The sequence below is a fragment of the Cervus elaphus genome, chromosome 24, assembly GCF_910594005.1.
Source record: "Cervus elaphus chromosome 24, mCerEla1.1, whole genome shotgun sequence".
NCBI classification, from domain to species: Eukaryota; Metazoa; Chordata; class Mammalia; order Artiodactyla; family Cervidae; genus Cervus; species Cervus elaphus.
The window spans coordinates 12606810-12621177 of record NC_057838.1 but is presented as its reverse complement, the minus strand read 5'-3'; positions in this window follow the sequence as shown (position 1 = coordinate 12621177).

Genomic DNA, 14368 nt, shown 5'->3' with positions numbered 1-14368 from the left:
GCAAAGAACTGACTCATTGGAAAAGCCCCTAATGCTGGGATAGATTGAAGGCAGGAGGAGAAGGGGATGACAGAGGATGAGATGGTTGGATGGCATCACCAACCTGATGGACATGGGTTTGATCAAGCTCCCAGAGTTGGTGATGAACAGGCAAATCTGGCGTGCTGCAGTCCACGGGATCACAAAAAGTTGGACACGACTGAGCGACTAAACTGCATTGAACTGATTGTTTCAGAAATAGAATATAAATGTTCAGTACTGCATTTTCAGCTGAAACCCATAGTTGTATGACTTTATTTCATTCAAAGGACATTAAATTAGTGAAATTTATCTCGATATGACTAAGAATAAACAGAAAGAAGAATTCATACATGAACTCATTTATTCTTTTACACTGTAAATATTGATTTTTTTTCCCCCTGTTCTAGGTTCTAGTGCTACAACACTGAAACAAATCTCCAGCCTCACGAAGTATATATTGTAGGAGAAGGACTAAACACTAAACCCAGAGATAAAGGTGTGTCCTGTACTGTTTGGAAACCACAGCAGTACTTGTCTCCTCTGAGTTGGAGTCATCTTGTGGGGCAGCTGTCTTTGACTTGTTAAACTCTGATTTATCCTTTGAGGCAGCACAGTGGTTTTTACAAGTACAGAAGTGGTCCTTGTATTTAACTGTGCTGCCTGGAACACACTTCTCATCTGTTTTCTGTAGTTTACATAAAGCATTAGTTCATTTCCAGGAGTTGGAAAATTTGAATTTTAAAAGGTTAAATTCACATACACACACACATACACCCCCCCGACACACACACACACACACACACACACACACACACACACTCACACGGAAGCCCATCGGCATTAGAATTCCTATTTTAGGCAATGCGTGTCCTTTTGTATTGTGAGCATGATGGCTCTCTCTGCACTGTCTGGCTGCAGAGCCATCACGCTGGCACTTCTTGCCCCTGTATACTTTCCATCTTCTTCCTGGTGTGATCCCAGGACTAAGAATGAAGACATCTGGAGCTTATGATGAAGCCAAATATTTGAACCTAGGAATTCTGTGTATCATTTTCTTTCCTGGTCCCTTTACAATTTCTAGACTTGCTGAAATCTTCACCATTAAAAAAGACTCATTTGGTCGGGGGAAGATATATGACATAATCTCAGTTAGAAGCAAGTACTGTGAAGAAAAATGAATGTGGGATGCTTTTAAATGCATTTTTTTTTTTTTTTTGCCTATGGTGAATACTAATCTCCACAAAAAAAGAGCAAAACTTATACTTAGTGAACAAGTATATAAAATGACTTACCTGTAAAACTGAAATTAAGACATTTTGAAAAAAATAAGAGGGGGCGATTTATATTTCTTAAGTATAGTCCCTAGAGTATAAAAAAAAAAACCTAAAAGCCAATTAAAATTGCCTTTGTTTCTCAAAAGTGTAACATTAATTTGATGCTTTGGGAACTATAGTCTCCTCTGAGGCTGATGTTGCTACATAGCATTATATACAGGATTGATACTGTGTGTGAAATCTTTAACAGAGAGACATTAGCCATCACTTTTAATACCATGGAAGTAGGGAATAGGTTAGATCAATTTAGTACTTACATTACAGTAAGGAAGAATGAATATCAATTATTTTTTTAAACGTCATTTTCTCTGTAAACGCTAAGGTGAGGCCACATACTGATAGTGAGAAATAGGAAAAAAGTGAACTAAGGGAGAGTTTTGAGGAGTACAAAGACTAGGGAAGCCACAGACTAGGAAAAATATTCATACTGAGTAATGTTGGCAAGGATTTCTACTCAGAATGCATACAGATCCTCCACTATTTCATTTACAAAAATATATGAATTGTCAAAAACCATACGAAAAGAATTTCAATATGCATAATTGTTAAGGAAATATGAATTGTAAATCCCTTGAGATACCACTGCACATCCTCATTATTAAGAATTGGGAGAGTGGTGTTGAGATATATACACTGTTGATATAAAATAGGTAACTAAACTGTCCCAGGTGGCACTAGTTGTAAGAACCCACCTGCCAATGAAGGAGACATAAAACATGCAGGTTCGATCCCTGGGTTGGGAAGATCCCCTGACGGAGGAAATGTCAAACCCACTCCAGCATTCTTGCCTGGAAAATCCCAAGGACTGAGGAGTCTGGCAGGGTACAGTCCATGAGGTTGCAAAGAGTAGGACAGGTTGAGCAGCTGAGCATGCGTGCAATGAGAACACCCTGTATAGCACAGAGAGCTCTCTTTAAGGCACTGTGGTGATGTAATGAGAAGGAAGTCCAAAAAGGCGGGGATATACTTACTATGTAAGGCTGACTCATTTTGAAATACAGTAGAACCTAACACAACGTTGTATAGCAACTATACTCCAATCAAAATTGATTTAAAAAAAAGATTGACAGAAAAAGATGGATAAAGATGATGTGAATCAACTGTAACTCTCATAATATATCACATGAAGAAGTGTAAAATGATTCAGCTACTTTGGAAAACTAGTTTTTTCTTTTGAAATGCCTTATGATGTCTTAATTTTCCTATAAAACTATGGCTCGGTAAGTATTAATATTTTATCCAAGAATATAAGAAGGCATACACCCACAAAGAAATTCAAACATATAGAGGCAGATACGTAGATAAACAAATTGTGATATATCCACATAATGGGACACTACATAGAAATAAAAACTGAATGAAGTACTAATAAAACCTAAATGAATCTCCAAAACATTGTAACAGAGGTATATCAACTTCTGAATGGCAGAGTAATGGATTCCTCAAACCTACTTCTCCACAAAAGCAACAGAAACAGGGCAAAGTGGTCAAAATTGCTCTTTCAGAATTCTGCATATTAACGAAGGCTTGCGACAATCCCACGAGTGTTTTCATTCAAGTAAAAATGTCAGAATATTTCTTTTTAAAAATTTCTTTTAAAATTAATTTTTTTTTTACTTTAAAATATTGTATTGGTTTTGCCATACATTTACATGAATCCGCCATGGGTGTACATGTGTTCCCCATCCTGAACACCCCTCCCACCTCCCTCCCCATCCTGTCCCTCTGGGTCATCCCAGTGCACCAGCCCCAAGCACCCTGTATCATGCATCAAACCTGGACTGGAGATTCATTTCACATGTGATAATTTACATGTTTCAATGCCATTCTCCCATATCATCCCACCCTCACCCTCTCGCACAGAGTCCAAAAGACTGTTGTATACATATGTGTCTCTTTTTCTGTCTTGCATATAGGGTCATCATTATCATCTTTCTAAATTCTATATATATGTGTCAGTATACTGTATTAATGTTTTTCTTTCTGGCTTACTTCACTCTGTATAGTAGGCTCCAGTTTCATCCACCTCATTAAAACTAATTCAAATGTATTCTTTTTAATTGCTGAGTAATATTCCATTGTGTATATGTACCACAGCTTTCTTATCCATTTGTCTGCTGATGGACATCTAGGTTGCTTCCATGTCCTGGCTATTATAAACAGTGCTGTGATGAACCCTGGGGTACATGTGTCTCTTTCAGTTCTGGTTTCCTCAGCATGTATGTCCAGCAGTGAGATTGCTGGGTCATATGGCAGCTCTATTTCCATTTTTTAAAGGAATCTCCACACTGTTCTCCATAGTGGCTGTACTAGTCTGCATTCCCACCAACAGTGTAAGAGGGTTTCCTTTTCTCCACACCCTCTCCAGCATTTATTGCTTGTAGACTTTTGGGTAGCAGCCATTCTGACTGGCGTGAAATGCTACCCCATTGTGGTTTTGATTTGCATTTTTCTGATGATGAGTGATTTTGAGCATCTTTTCATGTGTTTGTTAGCCATCTGTATGTCTTCTTTGGAGAAATGTCTATTTAGTTCTTTGGCCCACTTTTTGATTGGGTCGTTTATTTTTCTGGAATTGAGCTGCAGGAGTTGCTTGTATATTTTTGAGATTAATCCTTTGTCTGTTGCTTCATTTGCTATTATTTTCTCCCATTCTGAAGGCTGTCTTTTCACCTTGCTTATATTTTCCTTCGTTGTGCAAAAGCTTTTAATTTTAATTAGGTCACATTTGTTTATTTTTGCTTTTATTTCCATTACTCAGGGAGGTGGGTCATAGAGGATCCTGGCTATGGTTTATGTCGGAGAGTGTTTTGCCTATGTTTTCCTCAAGGAGTTTTATGGTTTCTGGTCTTACATTTAGATCTTTAATCCATTTTGAGTTTGTTTTTGTGTATGGTGTTAGAAAGTGAGCTACATTCATTTTTATACAAGTGGTTGATCAGTTTTCCCAACACCACTTGTTAAGGAGATTGTCTTTTCTCCATTGTATATTCTTGCCTCCTTTGTCAAAGATAAGATGTCCATAGGTGTGTGGATTTATCTCTGGGCTTTCTATTCTGTTCCATTGATCTATAATCCTGTCTTTGTGCCAGTACCATACTGTCTTGATGACTGTGGCTTTGTAGTAGAGCCTGAAGACAGGCAGGTTGATTCCTCCAGTTCCATTCTTCATTCTCAAGATTACTTTGGCTATTAGAGGTTTTTTGTATTTCCATAGAAAGTGTGAAATTATTTATTCTAGTTCTGTAAAAAATACCATTGGTAGCTTGATAGGGATTGCATTGAATCTATAGATTGCTTTGGGTAGTATACTCATTTTCACTATATCAATTCTTCTGATCCATGAACACGGTATCTTTCTCCATCTATTTGTGTCCTCTTTGATTTCTTTCATCAGTGTTTTATAGTTTTCTATATATAGGTCTTTTGTTTCTCTAGGTAGATGTATTCCTAAGTATTTCATTCTTTTTGTTGCAATGGTGAATGGAATATTGTCCTTAATTTATTTTCCTGTTTTCTCATTGTTAGTGTATAGGAATGCAAGGAATTTCTGTGTGTTGATTTTATATCCTGCAACTTTACTATAGTCATTGATTAGTTCTAGTAATTTTCTGGTAGAGTCTTTAGGATTTTCTATGCAGAGGATCATGTCATCTGCAAACAGTGAGAGTTTTACTTCTTCTTTTCCTATCTGGATTCCTTTTACTTCTTTTTCTGCTCTGATTGCTGTGGCCAAAACTTCCAATACTATGTTGAATAGTAGTGGTGAGAGTGGGCACCCTTGTCTTGTTCCTGACTTTAAGGGAAATGCTTTCGATTTTTCACCATTGAGGATAATGTTTGCTGTGGGTTTGTCATATATAGCTTTTATTATGTTGATTTACATTCCTTCTATTCCTGCTTTCTGGAGGGTTTTTATCATAAATGGATGTTGAATTTTGTCAAAGGCTTTCTCTGCATCTATTGAGATAATCATATGACTTTTATTTTTCTATTTGTTAATGTGGTGTATTACATTGATTGATTTGTAGATATTGAAGAATCAATACATCCCTGGGATAAAGCCCACTTGGTCATGATGTATGATCTTTTTAATATGTTGTTGGATTCTGTTTGCTAGAATTTTGTTAAGGTTTTTTATGTCTATGTTCATCAGTAATATTGGCCTGTAGTTTTCTTTTTTTGTGGTATCTTTGTCAGGTTTTGGTATTCGGGTGATGGTGGCCTCATAGAATGAGTTTGGAGGTTTACCTTCCTCTGCAATTTTCTGGAAGAGTTTGAGTAGGATAGATGTTAGCTCTTCTCTAAATTTTTGATAGAATTCAGCTGTGAAGCCATCTGGTCCTGGGCTTTTGTTTGCTTGAAGATTTCTGATTATCATTTTGATTTCTGTGCTTGTGATGGGTCTGTTGAGATTTTCTATTTCTTCCTGGTTTGGTTTTTGAAAGTCATACTTTTCTAAGAATATGTCCATTTTTTCCCCAAGTTGTCCATTTTGTTGGCATATAGTTGCTGATAGTAATCTCTTATGATCCTTTGTATTTCTGTGTTGTCTGTTGTGATTTATCCATTTTCATTCATAATTTTGTTGATTTGATTCTTCTCCCTTTTTTTCTTGATGAGTCTGGCTAATAGTTTGTCTATCTTATTTATCCTCTTGAAGAACCAGCTTTTAGTTTTGTTGACTTTTGCTATTGTCTCTTTTGTTTCTTTTGCATTTATTTCTGCCCTAATTTTTGTGATTTCTTTCCTTCTACTAACCCTGGGGTTATTAATTTCCTCCTTTTCTAGTTGCTTTAGGTGTAGAGTTAGGTTATTTATTTGATTTCTCTCCTGCTTATTGAGGTAAGCTTGTATTGCTATGAGCCTTCCCCTTACACTGCTTTTACTGAATCCCATAGGTTTTGTGTTGTTGTGTTTCCATTTTCATTCATTTCTATGCATATTTTGATTTCATTTTTATTTATTCTGTGATTTGTTGGTTATTCAGAAGTGTGTTGTTTAGCCTCCATATGTTTGTATTTGTATAGTTTTCCTTTTTACCAGAATTTGTCCCTTGATGATTGGCTTTCAGTGGTGAGAATCTGAACCTGAGTTGGTAACAGAAATAGGTATTCTGTACCTAGTCTTTTATTTTTATTTCCTCCCCCTCATTGAAAAGTTAATTGAGTTAGTTTATACAGTTTCATTACCTGGAGCAGAAAACAGGATGGCAAATAATGGAACACCATCCTGAAGGAGAAGTGGAAGCTATCTGAGCACCCCACAGGCATAGATACCTATCTGTATATAATATTCAAATGCACATAGTGGATATATTTGCTATATATATTTTTGGATTCAGCAAAAATCAATAAAGAGGTAACAGAAAATTATGGTTGAATATGTCTGTCCCTGGGGAATCACAGTCTCTAAACAAAACCTTTCTGGGTCTTATTTAATAAGACTGGCCTGACTTAGTCAATGCATAGTTATGATTAACTACCTAGTTTGCCTTTCCCCCAAGCTACAAAACCAGGAAGAATTCCCCTGGGATCCGCTGTTATCAATGATTCTGGATTCTGTATAAGGTCACACTACAGATGTTTGTATGTTGTGTGATGCAGACTTACTCCTGGCATAGAAATACTGCTTAATTTCCACAACAACTCAGTAACCATTTATGTTCTGTTACAATGGGAACTATAAACCAGTATTTCTTATACCTCATCATTGTCCTATGGCAGTCTCTGAAACTGCTGAGAGTAAAAGTGGGAGACATGACTTTCCCTACTATTTGTGGTGACAAAGGGCAATTTATATTAAAGGAAGGAAAGGAAAATAAAATGATATAATTGACACAAAAATGCAACAATAACAAAAAAGCAATTGAGAATCATTTACACTGGGATAAACTTGTAGCTACTCCAAGAGTCCTAGGGGACAGAAGATTGAAAAAAGCCATCTATACCCAGGCTCAAAATAAATCCCAAAATGTTTATTTTTTTAAATTTGTCTTTGTCCCAGGGAATAGAAGGACAAAATTTACATTTTAAAAGAATGTTAGAAAATAGCTGCTCATTCCTCTCACGTTGTCATAACCTCTGGATTAGATTGCCAGAAAAGAATTATTTTTTAAAGTAAAATCTTTAACCCATGACAAGGTTTAAGCTTAAAGGGAAACACAGTGGAAATGTGTGCACTAGTTTGTTTGTGTGTGTCTTTATGTTGAAAATTTGAGCATTTTCAGTTGAGAAGATCCACAGAGCTATCAGTGACCCCCCAAGAGTCCATAATTGGAGCATGAGATAGAGAAATGCAGTCAACAGAAGATGGGATGAGGCACCACCATAGGTGATTATGACTCATCAAAAGAGCTCTGGGATAAAGGAGAATATGTTTGTCTAGCCGAGGAAAAGGGCAAAGGTACAAAAGGGCTGTATCACCACCAATTTTAGTAACTGCTCTTTTGCATAATAATAGTTCTACCACTTAAGAATTATATGACATTAATAACCAACATAACATCAAATAATTAATATGTCATATTGTTATTAGATGCCAAACATTCTTATCACTTCAGATACATTATCTCTATTAACTTTCCCCCCAGTTGTAAGAAATGCATTATTACAGATGAGAAGTGCATTAAATTATAGGTCAGTATATCACCTCAGATTCTCCAAAATATAGTTAACACACTGTTTCCTTAATTGCCATTTAGAGACTTTCAAAGCTATGAATCCATGAAGTACTCAACAAGTCAGATACACTGGAGACCTTGAGCAAGTATAATTTATCTGGACCTACGGTATGGTCCTGTGTTGGCTGTGACTCTGAGAGCTACAGGTAAGTGTCATGATCCTGAGTGAGGTGAGTGGAATATCTCTATACTCATAATCAGTATTGGCTGCCTGTGAAGAGACACAGGACTCTTCTAGAAGATGACTTGGGAGCTACTTGGAAGCATTCATATGATACCAACTCTATGAAGTACTCACCTGGATAGCCTCTGAATCTCTCAGCATTATTCTATTGTATTTGAGTTAAGGTCTTATAACTAAAAAAGAGGGACCCATGGAATGCATAAGCAGCTGTTAACCTAGTATCAGGTATTAAAGGAAGTGGTTTAGTAGTTAAGTACCAGCTCTCTAGAGAAAGACAGCATGATTATTTACTAACTCTGAAATTACTAGATACTTATGAAACCTTGACCTGGTCGTCTATAAAATCACTGCTATTAATCTTTAAACATACCTATGATAGATGTTATGAGAATAAATAGAACAATTCATGTGAAACACTTAGCATAGCACTTGAGTCAAAGTAAAGTATCCAAAATACTTATCTAATATTTTTATATATGACAAACTTCTGGAATAATATGAGAATAATAGAACATAGAGAAACATAGAGAAACCACATCTAGTTTTCATGAATCCACAGTTTCAAAGATTTTGCCCAGCCACCAAGTGTTCTCAGTATATGTTTTTTTGTGTTCATTTAGAATAAACAACACAAAAAACTTCATAGTAAACCTAGATGGTAATGATAGCTCTATATGCAAGACAGGAAAAGAGACACATATGTATAGAAAAGACTTTTGGACTCTGTGGGAGAAGGTGAGGGTGGGTGATCTGAGAGAATAGCATTGAAACATGTATATTATCAATTGTGAAAAAGATTGCCAGTCCAGGTTTGATGCATGAGACAAGTGCTCAGGGCTGGTGCACTGGGATGACCCAGAGGGATGGGCTGGGAAGGTGGTGGGAGGGGGGTTCAGGATGGGAACACATGTAAATCCATGGCTGATTCATATCAATGTATGGCAAAAACCACTACAATATTGTAAAGTAATTATCCTCCAACTAATATAAATAAATGAAAAAAAAAAAGAAAATAAAAGTTGAACTTATATACATTTTCCATCAAAAGCAAATGTGAAATATTATATTTATTAATAATAAAAGGAAAAGAGGATAAAGTAAACTAGTGGGATATATGTAATGTTAGGAAATAAGCAATTCTAGTGATAATCATACAGAAGAAAAGGGATATAAGAATATCAGGGAGCAGAATGAGTACAGTGATCAGGGAACCTTTGAAAAGGGGTGATCTTAGTGGCAATCAACACCTGAAAAAAGACAGGGAAATATCTTCTCTGTAAAGATATTGAGGCAGGGCATCTTAACCACAGGAATGAATAACTACCAAGGCTCTGAGTGAATCCAGTTTATTTGGGAACTGAAAGGAGGGTGGCAGAGCTGGACTGGAGTGAACAGTTAAAGGGAGAACAGTAGAGCCAGAACAGAAACGGCATAAGCTTTGCACAACTTCGTAAGGATTTGGGCCTTTACTTTGGAAAAGTTCTGAAGTTATTGGAGTGTTTGAAGATGAGGAGTAACATGAGTTAACTAGCACCATAACAGTATCACTCTGGCTTCCTTGCTGAGACACTCAAATGAGGTAAGGATGGAAGTAGAGAGGAAGTAGGGAGGCCATTAGGAAATTGCAATAATACAAAAGTGAAATTAGTGTGGGTTAGTGTAGGGTGGAATCACTGAAACTGGGAGCAGTGGGTTAAGTTCTGGATATACTTTGAAGGTAGAATGAAGATGTTGCCAATTAGCTACAGTTTAAAAGACAAAAAGAAGTAAAAGATGTCTGATAATTTCCCCTAAATTAAGATAATGCCTTCACTGCAGCGAAGAAGATTGAGAGAAAAGCAGGCTTAGGAAGGATTGTTAGGAAGACAGTTTTTCCTAAACTTCCCAATAGACATCCTATAAGAGATGTTAAGTAGGCATTTGTATCCATGAATCTGAACTTCAGGGAAGAAAAATGGTCAGGAGATAATAGGTAGGTAGATAGATAGACACATAGATAAGACTACAGAGAGTATTTGCAGTCATTAGACTGTATGGTCCACCAGGGAGTGATTGTGGATGGAAAAGAGAAGAAATTTGAGGGTTGATTCTGGGGTTCTCCAAAATTCCAACCTGGGGGCAATACACTGAGATCATACAGCTTTAGAAGTAGAAGAAAATCCATGCAAGTGTGATGACCTGGAAATCTGACGAAGAGACTGTTTCAAGCAAGAAGGACTGATAAACTGTTTCAAATGCTACTTATACATTAGGGGTTTCCTTGGTAGCTCAGCTGGTAAGGAATTCACCTGCAATGCAGGAGACCCCAATTCAATTCCTGGGTCTAGAAGATTCCCTGGAGAAGGGATAGGCTACCCACTGCAATATTCTTGGGCTTCCCTGGTGGCTCAGATGGTAAAGAATCCACCTGCAATGTGGGAGACCTGAGTTCCATCCCTGGGTTGGGAAGACTCCCTGAAGGAGGGTTTTGGAGGCATGGCAACCCACTCCAGTATTCTTGCCTGGAGAATCCCCATAGATAGAGGAGCCTGGCAGTCTACAGTCCATGGGGCTGCAGAGAGTCAGACATGACTGAGCAAAACTAAGAACAGCACAGTCCAAGAGATAACCTTTCAGAGGGCTCTGAGAAAATTCTCCAGGAGGAAAGGGAAGCAGCTAGGATATGTAGTGATTTTTGCAACAAAGGGTAGGTAGTCTGAACATTAAAAAAAAAAAAAATTGTAAATGAAATCAAACCAGATATCTCAAGTTAAAGAATTGAGCACTTTTCTGTGCATGGGAAGATGCAAGCATCTGGGGTCTCCAAAGTCTTGCCTTTGATATGTGCCTCAGCTATCTGGGGCCAGTATCATGTGTTTTCACATCCTAAGTTTCTTCAGAGTTCACCATAGGGAGTGACTGCAGTCTGATGGCTGCTAGATGTCAGGTATTCTTTTCTTTCCTGAGTTCCCTCAGGGCTCAATAGTTAACCATCCCGGTGGCTGCAATTGCTAGTGAATGTGACATCCTTTATTTACTGAGATGACAGGAAATATTCTATTTTTTCACCTCTAAATAAATTGACAAACTTTTTGGTTAATTGCCTTTTGAAAAGGCAATTAACCAAAAAGTTTGTAAGTCCTGAAGTACTTCAGGAATCATATGCACAGGGAAACCTGAGCCAGTATAAGTTATCTGGATCCACTGTATGGTCTTTTGTTGGCTGTGACTGTGAGTTATAGGTAAGTGACCTGGACGTGGTTGAGGTGAGTATAATGTTTCTGTCCTCACAGTCAAGGTTTGCTGAAAGTATAAGAGACATAGAACGCTGCAGAAATGATTTGGACACCACTTAGAAGCATTTATCTGAAACTGCATCATGAGGTACTCCTGCTGACAGCATCTGATTCTCTCAGTATCATATTATTGGTGTTGAGTTCAGGTGTTATAACCAGAAGAACAGGGACCCATAAAGCTCACAAGGAACTCTCAGCCTAACATCAGATATTAAAGGAGGTGACTCAGTGGTTAAGTACCAGGTCTCTGGAGTAAGATAATACTCTTTACTAATTGTGTAATTATTTTCTACTTATTAAAACTCAGTTTGGTCTTCTGTAAAATTCTAATTTTCAATACTTTTGTTCTTTAAACATGCGTATAATTGATGTTACAGAAATAAATTTCAAAATGCTGTGAAACAAGCACAGTGCTTGATTCACAGTAAAGCATTCAAAATTAACTATCACTTTACAAATAATAAAATTGTAATATAATCTTGAGAACCAGAGAATAAAAAGAGAATATTAAATTTAAGATTGAGTTCAGGTATTTTCCCCAAAGAAATAGGGACCACTTTTATTATCCATGTATCCATGCTTTCAAAGATTTTCCCCAGCCACAATATAGTTCTAAATTTCTACTGTGGTTCATGTAAAATAAGCAACCCATAAAACCTCTTAACAAGCTTATGAATTAAGATGAGATAAACATGGAACTGATATGTGTTTTCCATTAAAAGCATACAGGAAATAATATATTCTAATGATGGAAAAACAGAAAAAGTTAAAATAATGAGATTATCTGTGTGTGTTAGTTGCTCAATTGTATCTGACTCTGAGACCCCATGGATTGTAGCCCACCAGGTCATCTGTTCAAGAGAATTTCCAGGCAAGAATATTGGAGTGGGTTGCCATTCCTTTCTCCAGGGGATCTTCCTGACCCAGGGATCAAACCAAGGTCTCCAATGTTGCAGGCAGATTAGTTACCATCTGAGACACCAGGGAAGCCCCAGTGATATGTATATAATAATAGATAATAAGCAGCTCTAAGGAGAATAATAAAGTTTAAAAAAGACATAAGACATGTCAAGGAAGTGTATTATAGTACTTTGATCCAGAAACACCTGAAAAGGAGTGATATTGCTAGTAATTGACACCTGTAAAAAGGGTGGGTGTTTGTTACAAAGATATCTGAGTAAGGATGTTCTAACTATAGGAGGGAGCACTCCATGGTTCTTTAGCAAACTGTTTATTCCAGGAACTGAAAGGAGGGTGACAGGGATGGAGTGGAGTGAACAGTGAAAGGGAGGACAGAAGGAGCCAGAAGCAGGAGGGGAATACGCTTGTGCAACTTTATAAAGATTTGGGCTTTACTTTGAATAAATTCTGAAGTCACTGGAGTGTTTGAAGGTAAAAAGTAACATAATCTGTCTGGTATTTTAACAGGATAACTCTGGCTGCCTTATTGAAAGACTCAAGTGAGGTAGGGATGGAAGTGGAGAGGATGCAGGAAGACCATTAGGAAGCTGTGCAATAAGGCAAACGTGAGATGAGAGTGGTCAGTGTAGGGGGGAATCACTGGAGCTGGGAACAACTAGTCAGGTTCTAAATGTATTTTGTAGATAAAATAAAGATGTGCTGATTAGTCACCTACAGGATAAAAGACAAAAAGGAATTCAAAACCATTTTAAATGGATATAATGTATTTATTGCAGTGAATGTCTGAGACAAAAGTAAGCTTAGGGAAGATATTAGAAACAGTCTTTCCTAATGTTAACTAGGCATTTAGATTCACAAGTCTGAAGTTCAGAGAAATTGTCAAGAGATGATATAGGTAGATAGGGAGATAGGGTCTCAAATATAGAGATAGCTCAAAGTCATTAAACTGTATGGTCCACCAAGAGGTAACCATGGGTGGAAAAGAGAAGGGATTCAAGGGTTGTTTCTGGGACTTGCCAAAATTCAAAACGGCAGTTTTTGGGAGGGGGTGGATAGCACTGAGTATATGCAGCTTTAGAAATAGAAGAAAATCAAATCAAGTCTGATGACCTGCAAACAAAGTGAAGAGAATGTTTGCAGCAAGAAGGCCTGATAAACTATTTCAAATGCTGTTTAAAGATCAAATCAGGTGAGGATTAGAACGGTCATTGGATTTAGGTTTTCTTGGTGTTTCAGCCTCGATGAAGAAACCTTTAGAGTGTATGAGTGACAAAAAGCTAGGAGGAGCAATCTTATACATTTTAATATTTTACTCAGAAGTAAGTTTCATTAATATATTAATAGTCTAGTGCAAACGGAATGTTTTTTATAAGTTCTAAGACAAAGGAGAAACAACGTTCTATTCACCAGAATTTTTGTTTATTTAGATGTATAGTGACAGGTTGGTGGGAAGTTAATGTGACTGGAGCTGTCTCTTAAGTGTAATACAAATGCACAATAGCTAGATATATTCCTGCCTATCCATTTCAATAGAACACCTATAATCTATGTTCAGGGAATCTTGAAAAGAGTGGCAAATATCTATATCATCAGATGGAACACATTCTCACAAATATATTCTAAGATATGTAGCTTTGCCTAATGGTTCCTGAGGGGGAAAAATCCTTAATAATAAAAAATTATAAAGCAGCAAAAATTTAATTAATGCATGTTTCTAGTACTACATTAATTATGCAGTTTGTATAAATTCCATGTAAACTGTGTCTTTAGATTATTGCTAATATATTTTTTACTGTTAGAATATGTAGAAAATAGTTAACCCTGTATATTTTATAATCTTGTCATTTTATATCATCCTTCAGTATATATTTCCCCCCAAATTTTGTAAATATTCCCTTTTTAAAATCTGGATACTTTCTTATCCACATAGATATTATTACGGCATATGAAT